The sequence below is a fragment of the Balaenoptera ricei genome, chromosome 4 (assembly GCF_028023285.1).
Source record: "Balaenoptera ricei isolate mBalRic1 chromosome 4, mBalRic1.hap2, whole genome shotgun sequence".
NCBI lineage: Eukaryota > Metazoa > Chordata > Mammalia > Artiodactyla > Balaenopteridae > Balaenoptera > Balaenoptera ricei.
This window is the reverse complement of record NC_082642.1, coordinates 3,913,542-3,925,951: the sequence shown is the minus strand read 5'-3', so window position 1 is coordinate 3,925,951 and position 12,410 is coordinate 3,913,542.

The following is a 12,410-nucleotide window of genomic DNA, read 5'->3' as shown; positions in this document are numbered from 1 at the left end:
CCCGTGTGCCACAGCTACTGAAGCCCGAATGCCTAGAGCCCATGCTCCACAACAAGAGAAGCCACCACAATGAGAAGCTCGCATATCGCAAGGAAGAGTAGCCCCTGCTCAATGCAACTAGAGAAAGCCCACACACAGCAATGAAGACCCAATGCAGCCAAAAATAAATAAATAAATAAATAAATAAAAGGATATGTAAAGGTGTGTTCTCCTCTATCGAAAATATCTCAGTTTAAAATCTTTCCCTGTCCTGAAACACGCCTAATTTCCTTTACTTTGTGATCACATGTAAAACCCAAGACCATTGATGAGGAAGGAGCTATTGCATATATGTGGAGACACAACACAGAGCACTGAAGTCCAGATTGAGGCTGGATGAAATAGGAAGAGAAAGAGCACAGCAGATTCTGAAGGGTTTATACTTCTCTATTCAGGGAAGCTGATTTGAGGAAGTTTTATGAAGGAGGTGAGCCATTAGGAGAATTTTCAAGAAGGATTGAGGCATCATTGGGCAGAAAAGAGTGGAAAAATCATTCTAGGTGAGAGTGAAGAAGAAATGTTGTCATGTAGGAAAAATGCAAAGCAACTGTGAGAAGATAAGATCGTGGAAGATGATATCTCCTTTCGCCATGTTTATTTAATGTTGAATTTAAAAAGCACATTAAAATGGAGAAAGTCTCTCAGAAACTACTCCATTTACAAATTAGTACAAGTAAGCTTTCAGCACTTAAAACTTTCCTGAACTCAAGCCTCTGATACTATAATCAACAAGGCAAAGACGAATCTGAAATCCAAAAAGCTCTGTAAGCTGACATTTTATTGATAACTCATTTGGTGGCAAAATCTAACCTGGCCTCTACTGACACAAAACTACCTGTAGTCTTCCTTCATCTCACTTGATGGGACTATTCACAGGTTTGACTACAGAAATGTTAATGTATTTGGTTGGAGTCCTGCCCCAAACCGTGCTGGAGGATAGAGTTGGTCTATGTATTATATGTATTATATTAAATATAAAGATATTAACTTTTAAATATTGAACATTTTCTGAAGTCTGAAACACATTTGGTTTTAAGATTTGTGGACCTATTAGAATCAGCTCTTTTTCCATTACTGGGAAAAATGTAGGAGAGGCTTCTGCAGGTCTCTGGAGTTTCAGGCAACTTCTGAGTTGCCAGGCATGTTTTATTTGCTCAGAGCAGGATTCATAGTTGGATTTGCATACTGAATCTTTGAGTTCTATAGTATGAACAAAGAAAAGAAGTACATTATAAAGAAAAGAGGTAGTTTTAAGAATGATTCCTGGGCTTCCCTGGTGGCGCAGTGGTTGAGAATCTGCCTGCTAGTGCAGGGGACGCGGGTTCGAGCCCTGGTCTGGGAAGATCCCACATGCCGCGGAGCAGCTGGGCCCGTGAGCCACAACTACTGAGCCTGCGCGTCTGGAGCCTGTGCCCCGCAACGGGAGGGGCCGCGATAGTGAAAGGCCCGCGCACCGCGATGAAGAGCGGTCCCCGCACCGCGATGAAGAGTGGCCCCCACTTGCCGCAACTGGAGAAAGCCCTCGCACGAACCGAAGACCCAGCACAGCCAAAAATAAATAAATAAAAATAAAAGTAGCTATAAAAATTAAAAAAAAAAAAGAATGATTCCTGAAATAAGTCCTTGTAATCAAAAATGAAGGTTAAAGCTATAATTCAAGTGAATATATTTTGAAGGTAAATATACATTACAGTTATTGGCATACAGTTCCATAGAAAGCCTCTCATAAATAGATATATTTACAATTTGGGCCTGACTCTTCCATTCTAAACAGGAATAACTAATTGCTGTTATTTTCTATGTCTGATGGTAGGTGCATTTATAATAGATTAGCTGATGTAATTTATTTAAAATGTAATTAGTCACAGAAAGGAGAATTTGATACTGAAGGTAACTTTAACAATATACATAAAGGCCTCTCTTTTTCCTATCATTTCCCACATTAGAGATGTTTAATTTATGCATGTTATAGCTGCCCCCTCTTGCCTTTCTTCCTTACTCCCTTCCTTTCTTCCTCCCTCTCTCCCTCCCTCTTTGTCTGTTTATTAGATCTTTTTTAAAAATATTTTTATTGGAGTATGGTTGTTTTACAATGTTGTGTTAGTTTCTGTTGTACAGCAAAGTGAATCAGCTAAACATATACATATATCTCCTCTTTTTTGGATTTCCTTCCCGTTTAGGTCACCACAGAACATTGAGCAGAGTTCCCTGTGTTATACAGTAGGTTCTCATTAGTTATCTATTTTATACATAGTATCAGTAGTGTATATGTGTCAATCCCAATCTCCCAATTCATCCCACGCCCCTCCCTTGTCCCCCTTGGTATCCACATGTTTGTTCTCTACCTCTGTGTCTCTATTTATGCTTTGTAAATAAGATCATCTATACCAATTTTTTCAGATTCTACATATATGCGTTAATATATGATATTTGTTTTCCTCTTTCTGACTTACTTCACTCTGTATGACAGTCTCTAGGTCCATCTACGTCTCTACGAATGAACCAATTTCGTTCCTTTTTATGGCTGAGTAATATTCCATTATATATATATACCACATCTTCTTTATCTGTTCCTCTCTTGATGGACATTTAGGTTGCTTCCATGTCCTGGATATTGTAAATAGTGCTGCAATGAACATTGGGTGCATGTGTTTTTTTGAATTATGGTTTTCTCTGGGTATATGCCCAGTAGTGGGATTGCTGGGTCACATGGTAGTTCTATTTTTATTTTTTTAAGGAACCTGCATACTGTTCTCCATAATGGCTGTATCAATGTACTGTTGGTTGTATCCAGGCAACAGTGCAAGAGGGTTCTCTTTTCTACACATCTTCTGCAGCATTTATTGTTTGTAGATTTTGTGATGATGGTCATTCTGACCAGTGTGAGGTGATACCTAACTGTAGTTTTGATTTGCATTTCTCTAATAATTAGTGATGTTGAGTAGCTTTTCATGTGCCTCTTGGCCATCTGTATGTCTTCTTTGGAGAAATGTCTATTTAGGTCTTCCACCCATTTTTTGATTGGGTTGTTTTTTTGATATTGAGCTGCATGAGCTGTTTGTATGTTTTGGAGACTAATCCTTTGTCCATTGCTTCATTTGCAAATATTTTCTCCCATTCTGGGGGTTGTCTTTTTGTCTTGTTTATGGTTTCCTTTGCTGTGCAAAAGCTTTTAAGTTTCATTAGGTCCCATTTGTTTATTGTTTTTATTCTCATTACTCTAGGAACTAGGTCAAAAAAGATCTTGCTGCGATTTATGTCAAAGTGTTCTGCATATGTCTTCCTTTAAGAGTCTTATAGTGTATGGCCTTACATTTAGGTGTTTAATCCATTTTGAGTTTATTTTTGTGTATGGTGTTAGGGAGTGTTCTAATTTCATTCTTTTACATGTAGCTGTCCAGTTTTCCCAGCACCACTTATTGAAGAGGCTGTCTTTGCTCCATTGTATAGTCTGGCCTCCTTCATCATAGATAAGGTGACCATAGGTGTGTGGGTTTATCTCTGGGCTTTCTATCCTGTTCCATTGATGTGTATTTCTGTTATTGTGCCAGTACCATACTATCTTGATTACTGTAGCCCTGTAGTATAGTCTGAAGTCAGGGAGCCTGATTCCTCCAGCTCCTTTTTTTTTTTTTCCTCAAGATTGCTTTTGCTGTTAAAGTTCTTTTGTGTTTCCATACAAATTGTAAATTTTTTTTGTTCTAGTTCTGTGAAAAATTGGTAATTTGATAGGGATTGCATTGAACCTGTAGGTTGCTTTGGGTAGTGTAGTCATTTTCACAATATTGATTCTCTCTTCATTAGATCTTAAATTAATACTTTGAGTTTATAATATAATCACAGGGTGAAAACTTTTTAAAATAAAATTCAAGTATACAATGCACAGACTCCCGCCTACCCCATCATTCATCCTCCTTGTTCCCTCTTCACTGCCTTCCTCACAGGTGACAAGTGTGACATATATTCTCATTTTGGTTTCAACCACACTCTTATGTATACCAACCATGAAAATCTCTTTTGTTTAGCATTTTAAGTATCAATTTGTTCCCTTACTTTTAGTAAAGATAAAGATACAGTATAGGAAATGATCTAGAACATTCCATGTCCTAGTCAATTCAGGCTGCTATAAAACAAATTACCCTAGATAGGGTGACTTATAAACAACAAAAATTTTTTTATCATAGTTCTGAGGGTTGGAAAGTCCAAGTTCAGTACATCAGCAGATTCATTGTCAGGTGAGGGCCTACTTCTTGGTTCATAGAGGGCTGGCTTTCCTCTGTGTCCTCACATGGCAGGAGGAACAAGTGAGCTCTTTGAGGTCTCTTATACAAGGGCACTAATACCATTCATGAGGGCTCCACCCTCATGACTTATCACCTCCCTAAGGCCTTCCTAACACCTGTATCACATTGGGGATTAGGTTTCAGTATACAAATTTTGGGGGACACATTCTTCTGTAACATCCCACTTATACCTGGTAAAATTTACTTATATGTAGATCCTTGAAGGCATATTTCCTAACAGGACCAACCAATCATGGTCAAGAAGTTAGTGGGATTTTAATTGTCCAGTCTTTTTCCTTCCATTCCACCTGGGAATTAATAGGGCTGAGAGAGACAAGCCTTTTTAAGAGTTTCCTCTTGCATGGTTGCTTCTTTCCTTCTTCCAGGCAATTCTCCAAAATGAAGAGGTAAGGGAGTTTTGTAGTCACCGATACAAGGACATATCTAAAAACTAAGACCTCTCAGGATGGAAAAGATTCTGGGAAGACCAGGCAATTGAGGACAGTGTGCAAAGAGAATGAAAGTGATTTGGTTTGAAAGAGATCCAAATATGTCATACACCCTAAAGTATATTTCACAGCTACCCAATCTAGTAATACATGGGTTTTTTCCCTCACTGGTTTCATGTTAATAAACATACCAACAATATTTTAATAAAGGATACTTAGATCTTACACCTAGTCCAGCGATATTAATAATTTTTTTCCATTCTTCAATTTTATAAATAACCTAACATTTCTATAGTAGATATGTTTTGTTTCCTAACTTAATTCTTGGCCCTATTTCTTTTCCAACCTGTATTTTTCTTATTTATGCTTTTTTTCACATATATATTCATCTTTGTTACCTACCCTAAATTCTTTGTTTTTGGAGAAAGATGGCTTATGGATAAATTGTAAAAGAAAATATTTCAAGTAGAGAAGTGTTGATGGCGACATTTCATTTGAAATTTTTTTCTGGAACAGTATGGATACAAGTAAACATATTAGACAATCCAGATAGAGAAATGTTAGAGCTGACATTCTATCTGGGATAATAGCCACTTGAGTGGCTTGGGGGTCGCTTTTTTTCATGAAATAGCAATAGTATAGTATTAGTTTGCGCCCTGATTTGCTGAGTGGGTGTTCATTCTCTCCTCTCCTCTCTCCTTGCCTTTGAAAATGTACACAGTTTTAAAATTTTATGTGCACAAATTGGAGATCATGGCTCATAAGTTTTTGTTTGGTTTGGTTATGACTCAGAATTATATACCCATTGTACTCACTCAACTGTCAACCTTTCAGAGAGAAATAAAGCAAAACCCCCTCATATTTCTGAAATATAAAAATAGACATTGTTAATAAAAAAAAACAGGTTTCAAAGTATATACAGCATGACATCATTTTGTTGAAGAAATACAAAGTTCTTTGTAAGTTTGTGTTTCATAGAATAAGATCTGGAAATACAATTCACCACGGTATTAACAGTGGAGATCTCTGGGCAGTGAAAGTGTTTTCTCATTTATCTTTCAAACTTCGTTATAACATAATTGATCATTATAAGAACTCAGATGTGTCAGGTGTAAACTCCTCACTGCTCTCACATAAGTGATATTATTCTTGTAATCACTGATATCCTGGGCCTCCTATTTAAATGTTATTACAGAAATCCATTTCACTAGAAAAGTTAATACAATCTTTCAGTCAGGGAATGTGCCAGAACAGTGCTTGGTGTTGGGATATAATAGAAGACAGACTCCATATAGACATTTACAGGTTAGTGGAATAGAAAAATAAATATATAACTTAAGGATTTCATTTACCACAGTTTGTAATGATTTTACCTATGTGCCTGTCTGTTAGTTGTTTGTGTGTCTTCCACAGTAGATCTTAAGACCTTAGAGGGCAGGTTTATCTTGGTCTTTCCAGTGCCCAGAGTAATGTCTGGCATGTGGCAGGTAATCAATAAATGAGCTGAGTAAGTAAACTGATCAAATACATACTAATTAGAGCTACGAGGTAAAGAGGGTGATACAGAGAAAAATGAGAGATCAACTTTAGCTTGGGTGTTCAGATAAGGCCTTACCGAGGAGCTTATATATTAGCCAAGACCTGATGGAAGAGAAGAAAGCAAAACAAATCAGTCAAAGAATATTGATCCTTTTTTTTTCTTCTAGTTTTTGTAAACCTTATTTCTTGCCCTTGTGTTTTGGAAAGTAAAATTTGAGTACTCTATAGTCTGGGTAGATACTCCTCAGGAAGGTATTTTCTTTCTATCCCCTCTAATACTCCCTCAGAAACCATATGGAGAGTTGTTGAAAGGAAAAGTGGAATATGATCTATACTCTTTGAAGCAATATATAAAAGAGACATACTTTATGTTCTTTTCCCCTCCTGCATCTGAAATAATTTTTGGAAGAAAATTTATTTGTTTAAATTTTTTTAAGTAGCTCAAAACTACAGATAATGTTTTGGTTTGGTATCTTAGCAAAAAAAAAAAAGAACTATAGATCAACTATATTTTACCTTCTTTATAAACATTTTATTAATAATCACATAAGTTATTATCAAGAAATGAGTTAGCAAATTAAACACTTCAAAACCATCTTGTGTGTATACGCGCTCACACTTACAGAGACAGAGACAGAGAAAGAGGAAGGAAGGGAAGAAGGAAGGGAGGATGGGAGGAAGGAGAGTTAGAGGGAGGAAGGAAGAGAGGAAAAGAAAGAAAAGAAAGAAAAAGAAGGAAAGAGAGAAGTGACACTAATTCTGACAAGAGTGACAAAAAGAATAGATCCTGTGCTGGTCTAGCTTTGTCTTCTTCATTTCATCCCGTGTTATTCTAAGTCCCCTGAAGGTAGGTGGCAGAAATGAGTGCAGCAACCATTGTGGCTGGCTGTGCATTGCACAACTCCAGGGAGCTCCATTCACATTTAAAATCTTTGTAGACTTTCTGGATGATGGTAATAAATTATCTTAAGAAAAGGCAACTCTTTATAATTTGCCCAAAGGAATTATTTGGACTAGTTGTAGAGTAGGGACTATGGCTAATGGGGAAGAGGGTATCCTTTCTATGCGGCAGCTGCTACTCAATGGCAATCAATCATTTTAGTGCAAAAATATCATTCTGTGATTGAAGAACATGGATTGTTTTCAAAAGAAGCTAGAAATACGGCATTTTATGTGACTTCTAATTTTTAAATACTTTTCAATTAAACATATAAAGTAGTTATGCCGATAGGCTGGTTGTAGTCCATGAGCCACTGATGGCAGACCTCTGCCCTTGACCCTCACAAACCCTTTGCCCTGGATGCATGCGTTTTGCTTCAGACACCTCTGCAACGGTTTCTTCTGAGAAACTTTGGTCTAAGCTCCCTGTTAAGGCTGTTTTCTCTGTAGAGTTACTGTCTTGTTCTGCTTCATTCACTCCCCTTCTCTATCATGTTTGAAAGCCCTCTGGAATGGAATAATCTCTCCATATCTACCCAACATGATATCACTTCCTGAGTCTTTATTACATAGCTCTTTCTCTATTCCCTTCACACTAGTTTCACAAGCTACTGTTGAACAACTGCAGGCACAGTATTGTGCAGAACTCACTAAAATGGTATGAGCCAGGAAACGGTTGTAATTTTTTAACTTAACAATGTGGCAATTTAAAAATAAAAATGGTTTCTCCAAACCATCAAATATTGTATAGGTTGTGACATTTTATCTACAGTCAGCTGTATTGAGGTGATGACTGCTCTGAGAACTGGGAGTAGAAATATTAGTACTTTTTCTTTTGTGGTAAAAATTTGAATGAAGACTCAAGAATGACCTTGTTATTACATTCAATGTTATCAAATCCACATGATATACAGAAAACAGGCAATGCTATTGGTTATTTGGAATCCCTTATATGCTTCATAACTTTTTCATTGTATCTTTTTCTTGCTTATAATACTAAATGTTAACTTCAACTATTTCTTATAGCCAGTTTAGTGAAAAGGTAGCACTATAATTACAGATTAACATGCTGTGCACAGAATACAAAAGTTGCCATTCAGATCAGTCTTCAATTATTTATTCCACTAGCATGAAGCTAGATTGAAGCAGATGTTGACCAACAGAGAGAATATATATAAACAAGATTTAGAAGAGTCTACCAGTTGTAGTAAAAAACATAAGAGTGATCTAATACTTTGTTATTTCTTTTTTTTTTTTTTTCATGGTTTTATTATCAGCTCTTTTTTTTAATTTTTTTTATTTTTTTATTTTTTAAACATCTTTATTGAAGTATAATTGCCTTACAATGGTGTGTTAGCTTCTGCTTTATAACAAAGTGAATCAGTTATACATATACAATATGTTCCCATTTCTCTTCCCTCTTGCATCTCCCTCCCTCCCACCCTCCCCATCCCACCCCTCTAGGTGGTCACAAAGCACCGAGCTGATCTCCCTGTGCTATGCGGCTGCTTCCCACTAGTTATCTATTTTACATTTGGTAGTGTATATATGTCCATGACACTTTCTTACCCTGTCACATCTCACCCCACCCCCTCCCCATATCCTCAAGTCCATTCTCTAGTAGGTCTGTGTCTTTATTCCCGTCTTGCCACTAGGTTCTTCATGGCCTTTTTTTTTTTTTTTTTTTTCCCCTTAGATTTCGTATATATGTGTTAGCATACTGTATTTGTTTTTCTCTTTCTGACTTACTTCACTCTGTATGACAGACTCTAACTCCATCCACCTCATTACAAATACCTCCATTTCATTTCTTTTTATGGCTGAGTAATATTCCATTGTATATATGTGCCACATCTTCTTTATCCATTCATCTGTCGATGGACATTTAGGTTGCTTCCATGTCCTGGCTATTGTAAATAGAGCTGCAATGAACATTTTGGTACATGACTCTTTTTGACCTATGGTTTTCTCAGGGTGTTATTTCTTATAAATACATACTATTTTAAATACTTTTGTCTTTTGAGGGTTTTAAATAATTCTAACTAAAAGGAATTCTAAAAACCTGAAATTCTGACAGTTTTTTTTTAAAGTTTCCTCAGATTTTAAAAAACTTTCTGAAGGCTAGATTTGACCATAGAAATTTATATGATACTCTGCCATTAATCCATTCACTCAAATGTACACATTTGCTTAGAGGCTATTCATAATGTAAGTTTGAAATAAATTTCATGGAGGACCAAATAATCAACTAGACCTCACAAGAATTTGAATAAACTATTCCTCATGCAAATGACTCACAATGTGTGTAGAACTGTAGGTTTATATCTTTCCAGAAATGTTTTACATATATGTAAATGTGGGCATCTGAGTGTGCGTATGCTTTCAGGAAAAACAAATGGTATCCTACAATACCTATTCTTTTGAACCTAGCTTTTCAATTAATAATATTACTAGGACATTTTTCTATATCATCTTTTATATCTACTTTGTTCTGTTAAATTCTGCATTATGCTTTGTAATTTATACCAATTCTCAATACTTAGGTTGTTTCAAGGGTTTTTTTGTTGTTGTTGTTATTAATCATAATGCTTCATGGAACATCTATGTATACACATATTTTTGTGTTCTTGTATAAGCATATTTGCAGAATTTCTAAATTAGGTAATCATAAATAAAAGAGTGTGGAATACTAATTTTAATAAATAGAGCCAAATTAGTCTTCAGTTTGTGCCTCTGTGCATGAAAGTGCTTGCTTCATGACATTAATATGATAAGTTTATTTAATATTTGGTATACTTTTTAATATATTTTAATTATAAACATCTTTTTATAAATTTGTTAATTTTTGAGCTATCACATGCTCATTTTTCTATTGAGTTGTCTTTTTCTCCTTAATTTCACTAAAAATTCATTCAATAAATATATATTTATGGCCTATAATGTGACAGGATCCATTAAAGATGCTAGAAGCATAGCAGTCAACAAAAACAAATGAAAACCTTTTCCCCATGAAACTTTCATCCTAGGAGGAAACAAAAATGAACATAATAGATACTACAGTATTAAAATGTTAGCTGGTGATAAATTCAACAGTGAAAAATGAATAAGAAATGTGGGACAGGGAATTCAAGGCATGAGTTTGGGCTATTAAATAGCACAGTCAGGGAGGCTTCAGAGAGAAGGTGACAGTTGCATAAAAGACCTGAGGAGGTGAGGGAGAAATCCATGTGACATCTAGAGCAAGAACATCCATACTGAGGAGTGACAGGTACAAAGAACCTGAGGAAATATGGATCCAGAATGCCAAGTGGCTGAAGCTGAGTGAGCAAGTGAAGGGAGTCTTACAGGACACAAGATCAGCTTGTTAATGAGAGGCCAAATCAAGAAGGATGCTTAGGATGTTGCAGGTCATTGTAAGGAACCTTGGCATACACTCTGAGTATGGTAAAAAAGCCCTCTGTTGGTTTTGAGAGAGAAGTGACCTATGGTTTTAGCAGGATCACTTCAGTTGCTATATTGAGATTTGACTTTGGGGTGGAGGCAGTGTGGGGAGCATGGGCAGACAGTCTAGTGAAAAGGTAACTGCAATAATTCAGGATGGGGACTCTGGTGCTTTGGACCCAAGAGGTAGGAGCGGAGGTAGTAACAAGTGGTCAGATTCTGAATATAATTTAAGTGTGAAACTGGCAGGATTTGCTAATGGATTGGATATGAAGTGAGAGATGATAACGAGGATGACTAGGAAGTTTAGCAAGCTTTTTGTGTAAGAAGGAAATTAACTTATTGTCAGTCATTTGTGTTTCAAATATTTTTCCCACTGTTTCTGTTGAGTTTGATTATGGTAATTTTCCCATGAAGAACACTTCAATATATAACATAAAACATATCTTTCATTTCTTTTATACTTTCTAGATTTTGTATCATGTTTAAAAAGACTGACCCTATTCCAAGAATTAAAAATAATATTGTCTATATTTTTCTAGTATTTTTAGAATTCCATTTTAAATTTTAAATTAATATATTTGGAATTTATTTTGGTGCTATTTCCTGATATTTTAAATGTTTGTTGCTCTGGTTTCTAAGGAGTATTCATTTCTTGGTTGCTCTTGAAACTTAATTTCTATGTAATGGCTTGTGGGTTCATCATGACCACATTGTGCAGCTATGGATACCATCCCATGTAAGACCTGATGAAGCTCTCCTAAGTGTCTTCAAACTGCAAAGCCTCACACTGTAAAAGTACTCTCCTTGAAGGCTTAATCCAGTTACCACCTCATTCTTGCAATGTTCTAATCTTTGTCATTTTTTTTCTTTTTCCTCATATGACTTCACATTTACCCTTAAATTAATTTGTATTGCCATACATTTTGTTGTTTGGTGCTGATCACCTCCTTTGGACTGACTCTTGATAATAATGACATCTAAAGCAGAAGTTTTTATATGGTAATTGTCAGTATGTATTGTTAAATGACCTCTACCTCCAAGAAAAATAACTTTTAAACTAACACTCTAGCAATTAGCAGGTTGCTATTGTCATGCTAAGGTAATGAGAACTTTATTCATGGATTCATTAGATACGTACTGAATGTCTAACAAGAATGGAAACACTGCTAGACTCCGGGGTCATAATTTTCAGCAAGATAGATAGCGTCACCACAATTGTAACACATGTGGACCAGAAATTATGATTATTTACTTACATTTATATTTGAAAACAACTGCTCATTTCATAAAGACATTTAAAAAACAGTTAATACCACTATAAAAAAATGTAGGAATCATTTTCTTTTCCTCCCCTGTATCTCTTTTCTAAAGTATGCTAATTAAGCTCTCTCTTTCCTAAGGCCGTGGGCCCCATCAAGCTGGGATAATAAGGTGAGGGAAGGGTAGGAAACCTTAGCAATACTTTATAAGGAGTAGAAGAAAGATAGTCAAAGTGAACACAGTCATGCTTCTAAGTTATGCTGTAAGTGGCAGACAAAATCAGGAAAAAGGTTTTTGATTGTCTCATAGAGTAACGGTTGTCACTGGGGGAGGGAGCAACTTGCCCCCCAGGGCACCCTTGATAATGTCTATAGACATTTTTGGTTGTCACAACTAGGCGTGGGGTAGCGGTTGCATGCTACTGGCGTCTAGTGGGTAGAGGAATGGGACAGCTACC